We start from the raw sequence: 20,253 nt of genomic DNA, 5'->3' as shown, positions 1-20,253 counted from the left end.
CCCCCAACTAAAACCCCTCCAACGCATTATTAAGGATCTACAACCTATCCTAAAGGATGACTCAACACTCTCACAAATCTTGGGAGACAGGCCAGTCCTTGCCTACAGACAGCCCCGCAACCTGAAGCAAATACTCACCAACAACCACATACCACACAACAGAACCACTAACCCAGGAACTTATCCTTGCAACAAAGCCCGTTGCCAACTGTGCCCACATATCTATTCAGGGGACACCATCACAGGGCCTAATAACATCAGCCACACTATCAGAGGCTCGTTCACCTGCACATCAACCAATGTGATATATGCCATCATGTGCCAGCAATGCCCCTCTGCCATTTACATTGGTCAAACTGGACAGTCTCTACGTAAAAGAATAAATGGACACAAATCAGATGTCAAGAATTATAACATTCATAAACCAGTCGGAGAACACTTCAGTCTCTCTGGTCACGCAATCACAGACATGAAGGTCGCTATCTTAAAACAAAAAAACTTCAAATCCAGACTCCAGCGAGAAACTGCTGAATTGGAATTCATTTGCAAATTGGATATTATTAATTTAGGCTTAAATAGAGACTGGGAGTGGCTAAGTCATTATGCAAGGTAGCCTATTTCCCCTTGTTTTTTCCTAACCCCCCCCCTCTCCCCGGACGTTCTGGTTAAACTTAGATTTAAACTTGGAGAGTGGTCAGTTTGGATGAGCTATTGCCAGCAGGAGAGTGAGTTTGTGTGTGTGTTTTTTGGAGGGGGGTGAGGGGGTGAGAGAACCTGGATTTGTGCAGGAAATGGCCCACCTTGATTATCATGCACATTGTGTAGAGAGTTGTCACTTTGGATGAGCTATTACCAGCAGGAGAGTGAGTTTGTGTGGGGGGGGGGTGGAGGGTGAGAAAACCTGGATTTGTGCTGGAAATGGCCCAACTTGGTGATCACTTTAGATAAGCTATTCCCAGCAGGACAATGGGGTGGGAGGAGGTATTGTTTTATGATCTCTGTGTGTATATAAAGTCTGCTGCAGTTTCCACGGTATGCATCCGATGAAGTGAGCTGTAGCTCACGAAAGCTCATGCTCAAATAAATTGGTTAGTCTCTAAGGTGCCACAAGTACTCCTATTCTCTTAGTGTGAAGGAGATAGAGCTGAAGCATGTCTCTCGCTATCAGCATCCTCAAAAAAAAAAAAATCCAGCTTTTTTCAAATAAAACAGTGCTGAATCAACAGTGATTTATAACTTTTGATTTATGATGTGGGGGCTATAAGCACGGAAAATACTGTTAGTACCTCTGTTCATAGTATTGATAGCAGGGTTTTTAAGTTTGTAGACAGTATAACCCAAAAAGCTCTTTATTCTGAGATAAAACTTGTTATATGACTGAACTGCATTTATTTGGTGTTTCTCCAAGATAGAGAAATAACTGAGTTAAATGACACCATCAGTTCTTATAATCAGGAAAAGGATTGGAGTTGTGTGGTAAAATTAATGGACATTGCAGTAAAATCAGCAAACTTGACACCCACTGATATACGAAGTCTGGAATAAGTTGTTATATGCTATACGTCAAAGTAACACCCTGTAACCCCCATATTCATCTTTTGTATATCATTGTGATATTTCATAAAAAGCATGCAGTGTAAGATACCAAAGCTGCTGAAACTCATTGTTCTGTCAAACTGTGTGTATTGCTATTGTGTATGAAGTTTGAGATTTTGCTGTGTGGCTGAAATATGTTGAGAGTTTGGGAGTCGCCCACTGCTAGCTCTCCAGTGACTGAGGGTGGTGACCCACACCCAAGCTGCTGTTAAAACTACAATTGATCAGAATGGTAAATAAGAAATCTACAATTCAATAAGAGACAGTTACCCAAGAACCACACAGTTAAGATTGCTCAACTCTCTGACTCAGCAAGGCATGCCTGGCCAGTTTCTTTTCAGGGACATGGACTAAGAGTGTAAAATAAGGGACAGTGACATCATGAGACAACCTCACTCCTCCCCTACTTTCGCCGAAGGCAACAAGAATTCTGGGAAGACAAAGACTGAGAAGGAAATTCAGACTGTATTAAGAACTGCAACCTACCTGCAACATCCAGTGGGGTGAGAAAAGCAGATTCAACTCTTGGTTATGCTTTGTCTACACTACCACTTTTGTCGGTCAGGGGTGTGAAAAAAAACCACACCCCTAGCTGACACAGCTAATGCGGCTCAATGGGGGTGGTTTAATTATGTCAGCAGAAGAGCTTTCTCCTGCTGGCGAAGAGCGAGACTACATGGGAGACTTTACAGTGGTACAGATGTGCCACTGTAAAGTCTGTCATGTAGATGTAGTCTCAGTGTAAAAGTTTAGCATTTAAAATGTGTGTTTACTTTTTCTCTGACTTGTGTCTGCCATGTAAAAAATCTATTTTCTGTAGTCAGTAAACTTGTTCTTCTTCGAGAGCTGTCCCTGTGGGTGCTCCACTCTAGGTGTTGGTGCGTCCCTTCGCTCAGAGATTTTTACAGCAGTACTCGTACTGGTCGTGTGCGCGCAGAGCTTGCTCGCCCTCCCTGAGTGTATCTTAATAGTACACGTGCATGACCCGTCCCCTCAGTTTTCTCTGTACCGTCCCCAGCCTGAGACGGAGCTCAGCAGACTCGTTAGAAAACTCATTCTCCCTTGTTACTCTTACGCTTTTAGATAGATAGTTTGTTACTAATAGTGTTAGTTATTAGTGTTACCAGTAGTGTTAGTTTCGCTTAAAAAAAAAAAATTCTCTTAGTTCCTGTCAGTGCAGCCGCTTCTGACATGCCTGGCTCCCCACACTTTAAGCGCTGCTCTAATTGTAAGGATACCATCCCTCTGTCTGATGGCCATTCAAAATGCATAAAATGTTTTGGGGAGTCCCACATCCCCCAAAAATGTGCCCACTGCAGCAAACTTAAGTCTAGAGTACGAAAGGACAGGGAGTTGAGGTTAAAGCTGCTCCTGCTGCAGAAATCCTTAGGGTCAGCTTCAGACCCAGGTGCTGAATCCGGCTCTGCTCCACACATCTCAGCCCCCCTGCCTCTAACACGATGAAGAAAACTTAAAAAAAAAAAACGTCACCTTCTGTCACCTGCAAAGCGAACTTCGCAGGAGAAGGCTTCTCCCGGCAGGTCTGCTGCCTCCCTCCCAGTGCTCCCTCAGCTGAGCAGTTTTGACGTGCTGCGCGAAACCCACTGCAGCAGTAGCGCGAAGCTCTGGTGCCGAGGCTTCAGGCTTCCAGTTGCCTGCTTCTCAGATGGCACCTTTCGGCACCGCAGTGGAAGCGGTGCCAACACATGCGGACATGCTTGACCCCACGCAGGCTATTACTGCTCTCCTGACACCAGCACTGACACCCTCTGAGCTGGCCGGCAGCCCAACCACTTTAAAGACACCAGTGTAGAGGAACTTTTCATCGCAGCAGATTCCTCTCGCACAGCTCTCACCACACAGAGGAGCTTCAGCACTCCAGTTTACTCAGTCAAGTGACCTGCTTGTGTCACCCATTCTGCTGACACCCTTACTGAATGCCTACTTTTCACCAAATGCTCAGCCAGGGTCCAAACAGCCTTCCTCCAGTGAGGAGGAAGCTGGTCTCCAGGAAGATTTTTCACCATATGAAGTCTCTCATCCTCAGAGCCCAATGAATAGAGGTCATAGAAACATCACTTTGTCCTACTCTCAGGATACTGCCCTGTGGTGTGTAAATCCGTGCATGGCACCACCTATGCCCTTCCCACCACAGTGGCAATATTGGGCCCCGTGGGCATCCTGTCCTTGAGACCACACTCGCTATGCCACCTCAACCAGGCCCGACACCGGCCCAGCACCACAAGCTTACGAACCTGCCACTGATGCCAGTCACCAGACAGCAGAATCAGGCACGACCTCTCTCTATTCCAATAGACCCAGTTGTTACGCTTGACGAAGACCTGCTTCCTCCTCCCCTGTCATCTTCAGATGACTTTTCAAAATTGCAAGACCTTTTCAAAAGAGTGACCAGTGAATTAAGAATTAATCTGGAGGAGGTTCCTGAACAGCAGCATCAGTTAACAGACATCCTCCAGCCACCACCTTCTTCCAGGATTGCATTGCTGATCAATCCAGCCCTTCTGAAACCTGCCAAAGCCATCTGGCAGACTCCTGCTGCAAGCTTACCTACCTGCAAACAAGCAGACCACAAGTACTTCATCCCTTCCAAGGGCTCTGAATTTCTTTTCACTTATCCAGCACCTAATTCACTGGTAGTTGACGCAGTCAACCAAAAGAAGAAGCACTAGTATCCCCGCTCCACCCCAGCCGATAAAGACAGTAAGCGTTTAGATTCTCTTGGACATAAAGTATACACGTCTTCCACCCTACAATTTCGAATTGCTAATTATACAGCTGTTCTGGCAAAATACCGCAAAAATTACAATACATTCATGGACTTTATTGAGGACATTCCAGAAGCAAATAAACAACAATTCACTGCTTTAGTCTCTGAGGGACATATCATATCACGTACCGCTCTTCAAGCGGCCCTCAATGCGGCCAATACTGCAGCAAGATCCACCGCTACAGCAGTAGTCATGCGTCAAGGGTCATGGGTCTCTTCTTCATTTCCTCGAGAGGTCCAGACTACTATTGAAGACCTTCCATTCGACTGCGACGAACTCTTTGCCTCTACAACGAATGATGTCCTTCACTCTGAAGGATTCAAAGGCAACTTTCCGGTCCTTAGGAATACAAACCCCTATGACCAGAAGGCGACAATATAGATACCAACCCTACCACCATCCACGCTACCCCACATATACCCAGCACTTCCTAACAGCAGCAACAACACCAGTGTCGCCGCCCCAATTCTGCATCAGTGTTTCATCCCCCTCCACCTAACAAGCAGATTTGAAGCCTTGGTTGAGGGTTTAGAAAACAATGTTCCCACTTCAGTGCTTACATCGCCTACGGCCATTCTTCCATCAATGGCAGAACGTTATCACTGACAAGTGGGTTTTAGAGGTCATCACACTTGGCTATTCCATCCCCTTCCTATCCATGCCTCCTACCCACCCACCCTCCCCGTCCCTCTAGCAATCTGCTCCAGCAAAAGACAAAACTACATATGGCATCAGCTTTGAAAGAGCTGTCATTCTGATAAATATTTCATACTTTCACACTAGAAACTATTTTTTCCATTTTTTAATATGTTAAAGACTAGCTGAAATTTAGTGTGTGTATGGTTTTTACAAATTTAACTTAACTAGAAGTAGGAAATATCCTTAACATGAATCAGAAACAGACCACCCTTAAATCTTATTGACACAGCGTAGTCTACATTTCTTTCCCTCCCTACCCCCCATGAAAGCCCGTATGGCTTCTTCTGCATGTATTGGAAAATGAATACTGCTCCTCCAGGCTATGATTGTGCTACAAGGGGTATTATTTCCCCAGTTCACCTGCATGTATTTATGCTAGCTCTCACAGCCAGTACGAATATAAAAAGCAAAGTAACACAAATAGTAGCAGTGGCAGCACAGGTGAACTGAGCCAAGTACATATGTACTAGTGCTACCGGAACTCCGCTGCTATTTATACTTGCATTACCTTGATGAGAGCTACTGTGAATATCTGTACAGCAGCCAGGGAATCGTAGCTCCCAATCTAGCAGTAGCCTGATTGTGGGAGAAGTTTCCTACTCTCACTTCTGTAGGATGAACAGATATGGTAACACACCTGAGCTGCTTGTCATAGCCTCCTATGATTTATCTATAGCATTTAGAATTTGTTCTGATCCCTGCCTGGATTTAATATTTACCCATAAGGGAAAAGAAAGCCAGTTCAAAGACTGTAGGATCCTCACTCTTGGAAAGACAGCTGATTTACAACTGTGGTTAAAGGCATCACAGTAATCTCACAAATAATTAAATGAAGTGTTTAATGTGAGCTGTGTTAGGGGGCTTATTCCTTCACCCATTTACTTCCCTGGGTCTTCTCGCATGAACAGAGAGCAACAATACCCAAAGTCCAAAGGTGCAAACAATTCGATGTTTATTGGGGTGAACTTCCAGCAAGCATGATTCCAGTTTCCTTCCGTAGTATCCTACTTCCCAGCTCTTCACCCACTTACTTCCCTGGTCCTTCTTGCATGAACAGAGAGCAACAATACCCGAAGTCCAAAGGTGCAAACAATTCAATGTTTATTGGGGTGAACTTCCAGCTCATTACACTTGTCCTTTTTGCATCTTGAAATAACAGTTGCAGTTTTCTGGAATTCCTTCCATGGTAAGTCAGTGATACAGTCACTTTCCTAAAGAAGGAAATAACTTAATTCTTGTTTGAGTGCTGATACAGATGTGTAATGCACTTCTGGGTATGCATGTGCTCTGTGCAACTGCGATGGGAGGTTTGTAGCAAGTAGTATCAATTGGTCAACACACAGTTGCACTCATGCGCCAACACAAGCATAGGCACCGACTCTGTGGGTTCTCCAGGGCTGGAGCATGCATGGGGAAAAATTGGTGGGTGCTCTGCACCCACCAGCAGCTCCCTGACCTGCCCCGCCCCACCCCCAGCTCAGCTCACCTCTGCCTCTTCCCCTGAGCGAACTGTCCTGTCCTGCTTCTCCCTCCTCCCTCCCAGCGCTTGAAAGTTGACATCTATGAACCGCTCTTCAGTTCCAGCTCAGACCATGCAGCAGTAGGAGAGAATTCTGGGTCCAGTAGAAGTTGTCTGTTTTCAATAATGTAAAAAAAACTATTTCTAATCTAGAAAATTTAGATTTTTTTTTTTACAGCTAGTAAAGTTAGTTCTCCACCCCTAAGGAGGACTATGCCATGAGTCCCAGGATTTAAGAACTGTCTCCTGCCCTGTCTCTTCTCAGTGACAAAAACCAGTGAAGGCCTTTAGTGGATTGGCAAGGCTCACATTGTCACCAGCCCAAATGGACACGTTTCACTTCCTGGGCCTAGCATCCTGATGCTCTCAGACTATTTCCTCATTTGTAAGGCCTCTGAGCTCTCTCAACTCCATCAAAGTGCACGTAGCAGCTATCAGCACTTTGCAACCGCCTGTGGAGGGACATTTGGTTTTCACTCACCCTTTGACTGCCTGATACTGGAAGGGCCTTAGCTCAGTGGTTTAAGCATTGGCCTGCTAAACCCAGGGTTGTGAGTTCAATCCCTGAGGGGGCCATTTAGGGATCTGGGGCAAAAATTGGGGATTGGTCCTGCTTTGAGCAGGGGGTTGGACTAGATGACCTCCTGAGGTCCCTTCCAACCCTGATATTGTATGATTCTATGAAATACCTACCTATACAGCCTATTGCTCCTTAGACCTCAACCTTGTCCTTCCTGCATTGATAACCTTGCCCTTTGAAACTCTGGCCTCCTGTTCCCTCTTGCTTTCCTTGTCACTGTTACCTGTGCAGGAAAGGTTGGCAAATCCCCTTTTCTCCACATTCCATAAGGACAAAGTCTCACTGCACTGGCATATCTACTGACAGTGATTTCTTGCTTCTACCTCAACCACTCCATAGATCTGTTGACCTTCTTTCTCAAATAGCACACTTCAAAGGAGGAACAGCAGCTTTACCCCCTCAATGTACAAAGCCCTCACTGCTGAAAACAGGTTGGTGTCTAAGACATCACTTTGAACACCAGGGGACACAGCTGATAACGCAGCTAGAGCCATCACCATGACTGCAGTCATAAGGCTTCATTGTTTGGAGTTCTGCAGGGAGATCCAGAGTGTTCTTGAGTGACTTCCCCTTTGATGCATTTAATCTCTTCAATGAGAATAAAGTCACTATACACACTCCTCTCTCTAGGCATTTACATCCAGCCCAAAAGAACCACCATGGAAATGACAAAGGGTTGCGCAGCAGCTTTGACCTCTGCCAGTCCCATCTAAGGATTTCTCTTTTGATAGGACATTCAAGGTCTGTGTACTTATTGGTGCCATGCTGTATTGCTCCTCATCTTGGTGGGTGCCTTAATCACTTTACACACACAATGAGAGGATGGCAACAAGTGAGTACTAGAGATCATCTACTTTGGCTACACAATCGAGTTTCTCACCTCCCCACCACAAACTCCCTTCCTGGCCCCTTCTCAGGAGGAAATCCTTCAGCAGGAGGATAACTCTACTCCAGAGAGGGACCATAGACCACATATCAACCCAACCAAAGGGGTTCTACTCCCCTTATTTCACAGTTTAAGAAAAATGGAGGATAGAGACCAATTCTCGATCTATTCAAGTCAATGTATTTATGTGCAAGATTTTCATGATAACACTGCCATCAATAATTACCTCCCTGGACCAGAACACAGGGATCACGACCCTTGACATGAAATGTTTACTTTCATATGGATATTCACCACTCCCACAAAAGGTTTCTCAAATTCATGGAAGGACAAGAGCACAGTCAGTTCAGAGTGTTCCAGTTCAGGCTGGTAACAGTACCCATGGTCTTCATGAAACTCTTCTCTGTGGTAGTAGCCCAGATGCGATACAATAGCTACAGGTCTTCTTGTATGTGGATGACTGGCTAGGAACAGGCAAATCAAGCCAAGAGAGCCAGTCAGCAACCATATTTGTACTGCATCTTCTGATATCATTCAGAAGTCTGTGTAAACAAAAAAAGTCAACTTCGACTCCCACAAGGACTACAGATTTCATAGAAGCAGCTCTAGACTCAGCCTCCAGGAAAAAAAAAAAAAAAAAACATTACCTCTCTCTAGGCTGATTTCAGTTTTTTGGCAGCCTGATAGAATTAAGTCACCCTCAGACCTCACACCACACTCAGACCCTGAGATCCTTCAGAACTCAAGAGTTCTAAAGGAACTGAAATGTGAAATTGCAGAACTACTAACTGTAGTATGTAACCTATCATTTAAATCAGCTTTTGTACCAGATGTCTGGAGGATAGCTAATGTGATGCCAATTTTTAAAAAAGGCTCCAGAGGTGACCCCAGCAATTACAGGCCCGTGAACCTAACTTCAGTGTCGGGCAAACTGGTTGAAACTATAGTAAAGAACAGAATGATCAGACACATCGATGAACATAAGTTGTTGGGGAAGAGTCAACCCTGTTTTTGTAAAGGGAAATCATGCCTCACCAATCTACTAGAATTCTTTGAGGAGGTCAAAAGCATATGAACAAGGGGGAATCCAGTGGATATACTGTACTTAGATTTCCAGAAAGCCTTTGGCAAGATCCCTCACCAAAGGCTCTTAAAAGATAAGAAACAAAGGGTAGGAATAAATGGTCAGTTTGGAGAGAGGTAAATAGTGGTCCCCCACAGGACCAGTACTATTCAACATATTCAGAAATGATCAGGAAAAAAGGGTAAACAGGTGGCAAAATTTGCAGCTAATACAAAACTACTCAAGATAGTGAAGTCTAAAGCAGACTAAAGAGTTACAAAGGGATCTCACAAAACTGGCTGACTGGGCTACAATATAGCAGATGAAATTCAGTGCAAAGTAATGCATATCAGGAAAGAATCCCAACTATACATATAAAATGATGGGGTCTAAAGTAGCTGTTAACACTCAAGAAAAAGATCTTGGAGTCACTGTGGATCGTTCTCTGAAAACATCCACTCAATGTGCAGCGGCAGTCAGAAAAGCTAACAATGATGGGAATCATTAGGACAGCAATAGATAGTAAGAGAAAATATATTGCCTCTATATAAATCCATGGTATGTCCACATCTTAAATACTGCATGCAGAGGTGGTCTCCCCCTCTCAAAAAAAAAAGATATATTGGTATTGGAAACGGTACAGAAAAGGGCAACAAAAATTATTAGGGGTATGGAACAGCTTCCATATGAGGAGAGATTAATAAAACTGGGACTTTTCAGCTTGGAAAAGAGATGACTAAGGGGGATATGATAGAGGTCTATAAAGTCATGACAGGTGCAGAGAAAGTAAATAAGGAAGTATTATTTACTCATAACACAAGAACTGGGGGTGGGGGGGGTCACCAAATGAAATTAATAGGCAGCAGTTTTAAAAACAAACAAAAGGAAGTACTTCACACAACGCAGTGTCAACCTGTGGAATTCTTTGCCAGAGGATATTGTGAAGGCCAAGACTACAACAGGGTTCAAAAAATAACTAGATAAATTCAGGGATGATAGGTCCATCAATGGCTATTTGCAAAGATGGGCAAGGATGGTGTTCCTAGCCTCAGTTTACCAGAAGCTGGGAATAGGCAATGGGATGGATCAGTTAATGATTACCTGCTCTGTTCATTCCATCTGAAGTACCTGGTCCCTCATATGGTGGATAAAACTGGACCATGTGCAAGCAGGAGTCCCGTTTCTTACAACCAGCACAACCATAATCATGATGCATCCCTTGTAAGATGGGGAGCCCATGTGGACAATCACAGTGCAAATGGCACATGGTCACTACAGGAGACCAAAATGCATACCAATCTGTTGGACATGAGGGCAGTTTATCTAGCCTGCAATGCATTCCGCCCGCTCATATGGTCCCATGACAGATAGATAATGTGAGACAGGAAGACCATCTAGTGAGTTTATGGAACTGATTAATCAAGAGCCTCATTACACTCAGCAACATACCTATGAGGTGTGCAGTATACTCTAGTGGACAATCTGAACAGACACTTCTCCGTAGACCATGAGTGGGAAATTTATAATTCTGTCTTGACCAAAATCTTCACCCAGTGGGGAACACCATCTTAGGATCTGTTTGCCTCCCAAACAAAACAAGGAATTCAGTCTCTACTGCTCCTGAACTTGGAGTCACCAAATGAAATTAATAGGCAGCAGGTTTAAAACAAAAAGGAAGTATTTTTTTCACACAATGCACAGTCAACCTATGGAACTACTTGCCAGAGGATGTTGTGAACGCCAAGACTATAACAGGGTTCAAGAAAGAACTAAATAAGTTAATGGAGGATAGGTCCATCAGTGACTATTACCCAAGATGTGTAAGGATGGTGTCCCTAGCCTCTGTTTATCAGAAACTGGGAATGAGCAGCGGGATGGATCACTTGATGACCACCTGTTCCATTCACTCTCTCTGGGGCACCTGGCGTTGGCCACTGTTGGAAGATGGACCTTTGGTCTGACCCTGGGTTAAGAACGGCCATAGTGGAAGTGTTGGATCCAACAGCTGCCACGTGCATCCTAAGACAGTCTGAGACCTGTATCTCCCCAGAGGACATTTTTGCTCTGCCTTATCTTCAATCCTCAGCTCTGACCTTATTTGGAGATATTGTTACATTGAAGGAAGAAACCTCCACAAAGATACAGGGTCAATCTCTTCTCCTATCTCCAAACCCCAGTACCTATCCGTTGGTATAGATGGTTATGCCAATCTATTGGGAACCAGCCTTCTCATTGGATGAGTCAGCAGACCAAGATGAACCTCTACCATTACATTTGGAGGCAAGCCTGGACAGAAGCTCCAGGAGAGATTGGGGTTCCCAATGCTATGGGATCCACCCCAACTTGTGGACCTCTCATACTGGCACTACTATGGCCCCTGGGGGCTCTCACTCTAGGCACCTTGGTTCTGTGCATGAATCCTTTGTACCCTGCTCTACCTGACACCAATCTCCATCTGAGTATGAGGAGGAGAAAGTTGAGCTGGATCTAATGGTTCCAGTGGCTCTCTCATTGTCCTCCCCAGATGAGGTGCGGACCCAGTCTTCACCATCTCTGCCTGATGATCACAGGCACAAATCAGGAGCTCTTAGAGTGGCATTTGAGTTCCAGATCTAGTTCAAAGAGGTCCTCCAGGAGCTCAACATTGACTACTGGACATTCTGCAATTCTTCGTTCCAGTTGAGTGGCTCTGCTGGTTAATAAGGCAATTATGGTTCCAGCCAGCATAGTGGGGCACACTTCTGCCTCATATGCTCCTACCCCCAAAAAGGCTAAGAAGCACTACTTTGTACCATCTAAAGGAGAAGTGTTCTTGTTCTCACACCAAGCATCCAATTTCCTGATGGTACAAGCAGCCAGAGATCTAGGCTGAAACACTCCAAGATGACACCTTCAGATAAGGGTACCAAATGCCTCCATCTCCTATGAAGAAAAGTTTCTCCTTAACAAGACTTAAATTTCAATTGCTATCTATCAGGCCCTGTAAGCAAAATACAATTTCACCAATTATGTGAAGATTTTGGATTTAAAAAGACAAATCCCACAAGATGATAGAGCCCAATTACAGAACCAAATAGATGAAAATATAAACTCATGGCCAAAACATCTGCAATCAGTAGTGGATGCTACTGATACTGCTTACAGAGGGAAGACTACTCCAATTGTTCAGAGGAGAGAATCCTAGTTACAGTCCTCAGGTACAAAGTACCACTGAAGACCAGCCCTTTGATAAAATTTACTTGTTTAATGAAAAGACAGAATCTTTTCACTCTTTTAAGGACTCTAACAACCACTTCACTCGCTGGGCATCTGTACCCCTGCCCCAAAAAGTAAGCACCAGAAACAGGTGTACCGGCTGTAACCGTGCCTCAGCAGGTCACAACTGAGGATGCCAAATTCAGGAAGAACTGCTGAGAAATAGGGCAGATACACCCCAAGACTGGAGGCTAATTCCCCATAGAATATACCAAACCAGCAACAAAAGTAAACTTCTGTTTCACTATAGTAGCTATCAAGAAGTCATAAAAGCAGTTTCCTTGGGCATTCCAGTTCTTATGTCACCACCAAAAATACTGGATTTAGAGATGACTGGTTCTTTATAACCAGTCTCATCAAATAATAGGTTCTTCTGATCCCAAAGGACCAGCCACACACCCAGATCAATATAGAACTCAGATCTTACCCAAAAATCACGCTGATGCCAATCCTTTAGTATTTAAAATATAAAGGTTTATTTATAAAAAAGAAAGAAAGAAGGGCGAGAGTTAAAATTGGTTAAAGGAATTAAATACATACAGTAAGTGCAAAGTTCTTGGTTTAGGATTTTAGCAGTTATGGAATAAACTGCTGGCTTAATAAGTCTCTGGTTGCTTCCAAATCATTGGAAGGACCTCAGTCCCTTGGTTAGAATGCTCCCATTAGTGTAAGTCCACAGTCCAGAGATTTGAGCAGGACAGAGGCAAAATGGATGGGTTTCCAGGGCCATTTATATCCTCTTCCATGTAGAGGAAAACTCACTGTTTCAAACAAAAACCTCAGCACAGGTAGTGGAGAATCACAGGTGACCAGATAGTGTGTGGTCAGATGAGCAAGTCACATGTTCATGCCCAATTTTGCTTAGTCTTTGCAGGAAGCCATTACCTATGTTTCAGACAGCACCACTCAGTGTGGATAGGCGTTTCCCATGGTCCATTTTGAGTTAAGTATCCTTTTGATGGACCACTTAATTTGAATAGTTCCTCCAAGATATGCTGGCTAACTACTTCGTGGGCAAACATTTGAAATCCAGTATTAGAGCCATATTCATAACTTCAAATACAAAAATGATATATGCATACAGATGGCATAACCACCAGCAAATCATAACCTTTTCATAGATACCTTACATGCCACATTTCATACAAGATTTGTTGCAAATATATAATAGTGGTTGCAACAATGATAACATCACACAGGCCAACACAGTTTCCTCCACTGTTTCACCATCAGCGCTGTCACAAATTACCCCGCAAACAGCAGGATACAGAGACAGATGTACACAGCTTCTTTGACACCTACTGGCACAGGTCATCCTCCACCCTCCTCAACCGAGAATTTCTTTTAATGGGACATTTGAGATCCATGATCCTTTGTTGATGCCTCATTATTCTGCCCCCCTTGTTTTTAATGCCCCCCTTCTCCAAAACTGGAGGGCAACAACAACAGACAAGTGGATGCAAGAAATTATTCACTCAAGCTATTCAGCTGAGTTTGTCACCTTCTACCTACAAACCCCCTTCCTGTCCCTTTTCAGGGACCAATCTCACAAGGAAATCCTACATCAGGAGATGGACTCTTCTCCATCAAGGAGCTGTAGAATGCATGCCACCTCAAGATCCAGAGAAAGGGTTCTCATCTTATTTCTTAGTCTCCAAAAAGAACAAAGGATGGAGACACATTCTCATCTGAATATTAAAATTCTGCATGGTCACATTTGCATCAATAATCCCTTCTCTGGAAGAGGGCACATGGTTCATGGCTCAACATGAAAGACACTTACCTTCAAACAGACATTCACCCATCCTACAGGAGATTCCTAGGGTTCCTCCTTAGGCAAAACCATTACCAATTTAGAGTCCTCTTATTTGGACTAGTTGCGACAGCAAGGATCTTTACAGAAGTCCTTTCAGTGATGGTGGCTTAGATGAGAAGAGACTGCTTTACCTGCTTTCCATATCTCAATGACTGGCTCCTACCAGGCAGATCCAGCAAGGAAGTCCAGTTGGGAACCTTATTCCTACTCAACCTATTATCTTCCCTGGGAACCTGCATCAATAAAGATGCACTTTGATTCCCACAAGGATCACAGATTTTATAGGCATGACCCTGGACTCAACTACAGCAAAAGCCTACCTGCTGATGGAGAGATTTCATGCCACAAGTAATTTGATAAAACAGGTCACCCTCAGACTACAGTCAGGGTCTGCCTTTCCCTTCTTGGCCAGATGGCTTCATGCACCCACTTAACGTTTGCTAGGCTCCACCTCCACTGGCTACAAATCTGGTTTCAGTCTGACCACTCACCAGAGAAAGACAACATAAATGGCAGAATAATTACCTTGGCCAGTGTCACATTTTCTCTTGTATGGTGGGCAACCCAGGAAAAACATTCAGGTGGGAATTCCTTTTATCTCACCTATAGGCGAGGCAACTATCATCACAGATGCTTCCCTCTTAGGTTGGGTAGTCCACATGGACAGTCTCGTTGCAGAAGGCACCTGGACCCCTAAGAGACCAGGATGCATATCAATCTACCGGAATTAAGGGTCATCCATCGAGCCTGCAATACATTCCTTCCACTCATTTGATCCAAGTATATCCAGATAATGTCAGACAACATGACGACTGTCTTCTACATAAACATGGAGAACAAGATTCCTTGCTGTGTTAATTGGTGCATCAGAAACCACATAACTCTTTTGGCAGCATACCTACCATGTGCACAGACAATTTTCCATAGACCACCAATAGGAGATTCATGATTCCATCCTGAAAGATTTTTTTACCCTATGCAAAACACTGTCTTAGAACCTCTGCCTCACAGGCAAACAGGAAACTCTTCCTGAAATGCGCTAGAGGAGCTCTAGGCAGGGGGCTCGAAGGGCAACGCCCTTCTGCTACCTTGCATGGACCACCTCAGATATCAGAGAGGTAGCCATGTTACTCTGTATCCACAAAAACAAAGAGGAGTCAGGTGGCACCTTAAAGACATTTCTTTGGACATAAGCTTTCAGGGATAAAAAACCCACTTCTTCAGATGCCTCTCAGATATGCCCTTTCTCCCATCCTACTAGTATTAATGTCTAGTTGGCAGCCAGTATCAAGCGGAGTGCCCCAGGGGTCAGTCCTGGGACTGGTTTTGTTCAACATCTTCATTAATGATCTGGATGATGGGATGGATTGCACCCTTAGCAAGTTTGCGGATGACACTAAGATGAGGAGAGAGGTAGATACGCTGGAGGGTAGGGATAGGGTCCAGAGTGACCTAGATAAATTGGAGGATTGAGCCAAAAGAAATCTGATGAGGTTCAACAAGAACAAGTGCAGAGTCCTGCACTTAGGACAGAAGAGTCCCATGCACTGCTACAGGCTGGGGACCAACTAGCTAAGCGGCAGTGCTACAGAAAAGGACCTGGGGATTACAGTGGACAAGAAGCTGGATAGGAGTCAGCAGTGTGCCCTCGTTGCCAAGAAGGCCAACAGCATATTGGGCTGTATTAGTAGGAGCATTGCCAGCAGATCAAGGGAAGTGATTATTCCCCTCTATTCGGCACTGATGAGGCCACATCTGGAGTATTGTGTCCAGTTTTGGGGCCCCCACTACAGAAAGGATTTCGACAAATTGGAGAGAGTCCAGTGGTGGGCAGTGAAAATGATTAGGGGGCTGAGGCACATGACTTATGAGGAGAGGCTAAGGGAACTGGGCTTATTTAGTCTGCAGAAGAGAAGAATGAGGGGGGATTTGATAGCAGCCTTCAACTACCTGAAGGGGGGTTCCAAAGAGAATGGAGCTCGGCTGTTCTCAGTGGTAGCAGATGACAGAACAAGGAGCAATGGTCTCAAGTTGCAGTGGGGGAGGTCTAGGTTGGATATAAGGAAACACTAGTTCACTAGGATGGTGGTGAAGCACTGGAATGCGTTACCTAGGGAGGTGGTGGAATCTCCATCCTTAGAGGTTTTTAAGGCTTGGCTTGACAAAGCCCAGGCTGGGATGATTTAGTTGGGGTTGGTCCTGCCTTGAGCATGCGGTTGGACTACATGACCTCCTGAGGTCTCTTCCAACCCTCATCTATGGTTCTACCACAAGCTCTGCAAAAGATTCGTCATGACAAAGCTCAGATCATCTTCAGTTCTGGTTCTCGGACCTGTTGAGGATTTCAACCCATCCTCCCATCAGCATCCAACCACTTCCAGATTACTGATGCAACCAGGCATCCCAACCTAGGCCCTCTACAACTCATGGCATGGTATTCGGATAGGCATCAGATACAGAAGGCTTGTGTTCGATAGCAGTCCAATCCACTCTCAACCAAAGCAGCACCGATTCTACCAAAAGATGTTATCTGGCTAAAAGGAGACATTTCTTTGTCACAACAGCACAGTTGTCTCCAGAATCCACAGGGATTCCTGTCATTTTATACTACCTACTCACCCTTAAGACATTGGGCCTTAATCATAAGCTTCTTATGGGTCCACCTTGCAGAAATCAGCACCTTTCATTCTCCACCTGACGGCCATACTACCTTCACTGAAACAACTAGATTCCTGAAGAGACTCATCTGAACTTTCGCACTGGTGATGAAACCAACACTGCAAGGGGATTTTGATTTTGTCGTTTCAGTATTTAAGACCTCCCTTCAAACCAATAGCCACATGTGCTGTGTCCCTCCTCTCGATGAAAGTTGCCTTCCTAGTCACCATCACATCAGCCATAAGGGTGAATGAGCTGGAGCCTGTGACATACTGGGGTACAATTTAGAGTAGTGGGAGGCTGTGTTACCCCTGCCCTGCAACCTTGGATGCCTTACAATGCCTTGCTGAAGTAGCTCCCACAAACCACACCCTGAGGTCTGTATAACTGCAGTCTGCCAGCTACACCCTGGCTCTCAACAGCCTTGGTTATACTGCAGGGTGACCCCAACACACCCCCAGTCCCAGATTTCCCCCCAGAAACGCATGTCCTGTACTCCCAGCCCTCTCCTGGACAGTACAAATATATTAATCCCTATGCCACAATATGCCACTTCATTACTTTAAATAGTTATCCAAATACTTCAACACAGTGGATTAGATAAACAGTAAAACAAGTTTATTAACTACAAAGAGATTTTAAGTGAGTATAAGTAATGAGACATAAAAGTCAGAATGATTACAAGAAAAATAGATATTAGTAAGCCTTTTATCTTTACTTAAGAAACTCTTAGTTGCAAAGCAAATTCTCTCACCACATGCTCCAGCAGATTACTGACCAAATTTTTCAACAGCTGTTTTCTTTTGTCCTCTCAGGTGCAGAGAATGTGATGGGCAGGGAGAGAGAAAGAGAGATGAGCTTCTTCGGAGTGTTTGTACCTCCTTTTTATAGTTTCAGTCCCCCTCTGGAAAAACATTTCTATCTGAGACCCAGGAGACAAGTCTACATGGAAGAATATTCCCTGCTGTTTTTTTTCCCCCACCAGTTTGAACTTTCTTTGTTTTCCCTCACTGCTTGATGACCCTGTTTCCTGTTTAAATGCAAATTAAGGCAAGCACACATTCCTTCAAGACAGACCTGACTTCTGCGTGGGTGGGGCTGTGGGGTTTGGAACATGTGTTAATATCATACAGGGAAATCTTATAACTTCAAATACAATGTTGCCACACATTTTATTAGGACAATACTGACCAGCAAATTATGAGTTTTCTAATGATACAAGGCATACCTTGTACAAAAATTTTGACAATAGTAATAGGGTGTGAATTCTGCCAAGGCCAGAGAAAAGTCAGACCCTCGTGGCAGATCAAACTATACACCACTTTTCATAAAGAGAAGGTCTCTCTTCACCGCCATCCAAAATTCACTCCTAAAATAAATTTCTCACAAAATCAAACCATCTGCTTACTGGTATTTTCCCCAAAACCTCATGCTTCTTGCCACAAAGAAGCCCTCATGTCAACTTTGTTGATGCTTCAGCTCTCATATTCCTTAAGCTGTGGGAGTTTAGAAAAGTCTATCTCAACTCCATCGCAGGCTATAGAATTCATAGTAGTGACCGTAGATTCAATTTGGGCAAAGGCTTATCCCTCAAACATCAGATTCCACTCCCTCAGCAATCTGATAGACCAGGTTATGTGAAACCCTTGAATGTCAGTTTGGATTTGCCTCTCTCTCCTGGGACACATGGCTTCCCACATTTACATCACACTGTTCACCAGATTCCACCTTTGCTGCCTGAAGGCTTGGCTGTGAACATTATACACACGAAACACACACAATAGGAATACCATAGTAACAACTTCCTCCAGTGTCAAGTCCTCACTACCATAGTGGGAAGATACCGAAAGAGTATGTATGAGTGCTCCATTCCTCTCCCCTACACCTGACAAGAAGATTATGGACAGTCACAGGGCTCAGGGCACTTTGGACACCCCAAGAAGAATGCACATCAATCTTCAGGGACTCCAGGCAGCCCAGAAAGTTTGCAAAGCCTTTCTACCATTCATCTGCTTTAATCATGTACTCAAATTACACAACATAACTAAGTAAGCAGGAGCAAGAACTAGTCCTCTCTATGTAGAAGCGGTCACTTTATGAAACTGGTGCATCAGAAACCAGATCACCCTATCAGTAAAGTACCTTCCAGGAACGTAGGATTTATTGGTAGACAGCCTCAGCAGACATTTCAATATTGCTCATGAGTGGAACATGCTCACTATTGAATTGTGTAACATTTTCTTTGAGTGGGGAAGCAAGTCCAAAGTGTGGCATTAAGTATCAAATAGGAAATGCAGCATTTACTGATCCGGGGAGCTCAAAGGCAGCACTCCAGAGGCAATGTTCTCCTAATGCCTTGAATCATGCCTTCACATCGCACTACTGCCTCACATCCTACAGACGATTCAATAGGATAAGGCATGAGTCATCCTCACTACCCCCAGTCATCCCAGGCAGTTCTGCTTTCCAAGTCTTCTATGAACAACATCCTGCCTGCCAATCAACGTTCAGTCCTTCCTGAATCTCTTGACCCAGGAGAGTGGCAGGGTCCAGCATCCCAACACTGCAAAAGTTCATCTCCTTGCTTGGTATTTGGCTGGGCATCACATCCATAATGTCCCTTCTCCAAAGCCATGTAAATTGTCCTTAATAGCAGAAAGGATCCCACCAGAAAATGCAACTTAGCCAAGTGAAATGTTTCTGGTATCTGGACCCTGCAAAAGCATACATCTCCAGCAGCAGTGGCTATTTGTGTTATTCTACATGATCTTTTGCTTAAAACAACAGCTCTCTCCCTGAACTCCCTGTAGGTCCACCTGTCAGCACGTCACCCATCAACGGATAGGTACTCAATTTTTATTCACCCAGTAACAAACACCCAGTAGAATCTTCCCTCCAGTGAAGAAACCAACTCTTCACTGGGACCTTACTGTAGTACTTACAGCACACACTAAGTCATCCTTTGAACTGCTAGCTACATGTTCCCTATCCCTCGTGTCAAGAAAGATTGCATTCTTCATTGCCATTACCTTGGCCAGAAGGGTAGGCAAACTCAGGCCTCTAACAGCTGGTCCTCCATACACACTATTCCATAAAAACAAAGTCTTGCTATGACTACACCCATAAATTCTCTCGTAAAATAGCTTCAGATTTTCACATAAGCCAGTCAGATTAATTTACTTGCATTTTTTCTGAAGCCCCATGTGTCGTGAGGAGACATTATTTCAACATGCGACAAGCACTGGGGTTTTACCTGCCAATGAGCGTGGGGCCAAACTATGCTCAGAGAATTGACGTGGATCTCTGGTTGTATGCTACTTTAGTTGGCACAGCTTTTCCCTCCACATGGGGTAAGGGCACAGTCTAGCAGGGTACAAGAAACTTTAGTGGCA

General features: G+C 44.4%; 1 long non-coding RNA gene across 1 annotated transcript; it reads left to right on the top strand.

Annotated features, from left to right (window-relative positions):
• Positions 1 to 1,074: 1,074 nt before the first annotated feature.
• On the top strand, positions 1,075 to 19,080 carry LOC144260493 (uncharacterized). Its single transcript, XR_013345027.1, has 2 exons — positions 1,075 to 2,099; positions 17,677 to 19,080. It is a non-coding gene; the product is annotated as an uncharacterized LOC144260493 (long non-coding RNA).
• Positions 19,081 to 20,253: the final 1,173 nt, after the last annotated feature.

Source organism: Eretmochelys imbricata, chromosome 1 (genome assembly GCF_965152235.1).
Source record: "Eretmochelys imbricata isolate rEreImb1 chromosome 1, rEreImb1.hap1, whole genome shotgun sequence".
Lineage (NCBI taxonomy): Eukaryota > Metazoa > Chordata > Testudines > Cheloniidae > Eretmochelys > Eretmochelys imbricata.
This window is presented reverse-complemented; position numbering and strand designations above follow the sequence as displayed.